Source organism: Gavialis gangeticus, unplaced genomic scaffold, assembly GCF_001723915.1.
Source record: "Gavialis gangeticus isolate Ggan-Ray unplaced genomic scaffold, GavGan_comp1, whole genome shotgun sequence".
Taxonomy (NCBI): Eukaryota; Metazoa; Chordata; order Crocodylia; family Gavialidae; genus Gavialis; species Gavialis gangeticus.
In genome coordinates, this window is record NW_017729004.1 from 59,711,372 (window position 1) to 59,712,486 (window position 1,115).

A 1,115-nucleotide genomic window follows, 5' to 3' on the forward strand; every position below is an offset into this window, starting at 1 on the left:
GCAGGGGAGGGCGGCGTGGAGCTACCACGCGGGATCAGCTGTGGCCGGGGGGGGCTCGGCACGCAGTAAAGGCCGTGGCGAACGCGGTCCCCGGCCGTGGGGGGCTGCGGGAAAAGCCGCGGCCCGGCGGGGCCTAACAGCAGCCCCGGCCCGGGCCCCTCCACAGCGCCCCGGGGCGCGGCCCTCCCCGCCTGGCTCAGCCCCTGGGCCCCGCGGGAGCTGCATCCGGACCAGGGCCACGTCCAGCCCGGCGGGACAGTATGGGACGGGACGGGACCTCCGCTCCCCGGCAGCGCTCGTGTCCCGTCCAAGCCTCGGCGGTGCCACGCGAGCGCCCCGCCCGCTCCTGCCGCCCCTTGTCTCTCGTGACACGCGGTGCCCCTCCGGACCATCCCGAGCGCAGCGCAGCGCAGCGCCGGCCGGGGCGGGCTGAGCCGGGTCCCTCTCCCTGCGCTCACCACCCTCTTGCCTTTATTCCCAACGAGAGCCCGCGCCACCCTGCTGCTGTCGCCGCCCTCGGGGCAGGGGCTCCGCTCCCCCCGCCGCCCCGTCCGCACCCGTCCGCCGTAACCCCCGTGTCCCCTCACGCAGGCACGGAGCCCGCTCCGCTGATGCCCCGAGGCATTTCACGGCAGCCTGGCACAAACGTATCGGGCTTTACTAGACATCCAGGAAAACGAACTCGCGGCTGTTTCCAGTGACCTGAGCTCCCCGCCCCCCGTTGTGGATGCTGCTTGCTCGGGCCGGGCTACCCCGTGTGCGCTGCGCCCGGACGCATTGTTTGCTTTGGGGAAAAAACGTCCGCGGCTCCTGCAAAATCCCATGGAGCAAACCCCGACCCGGCCGGTTACGAATCGCTTCGCTCCATTGTAAAGACTGTTTTTGAAGGGGCGGGAAGGGGGGGTTTACGACTGGGGGGATGAAAAGGTCCCGGTTGCAGCCAGGAGGTAGGGACTGGGGGAAGGGAGGGAGTGGAGAGCGGGCAGCTCCTTTGTGCCATAAATTCCAGGCGCTGCAACTTCCAACACGCCCGGGCAGGACGGCGGCGGCCAGAGCCGGGTCCCGGCCCCGCGGGCGCTGCAGTAGCGTGTCCCGCTGCCCCGCCGGGCGTCCCG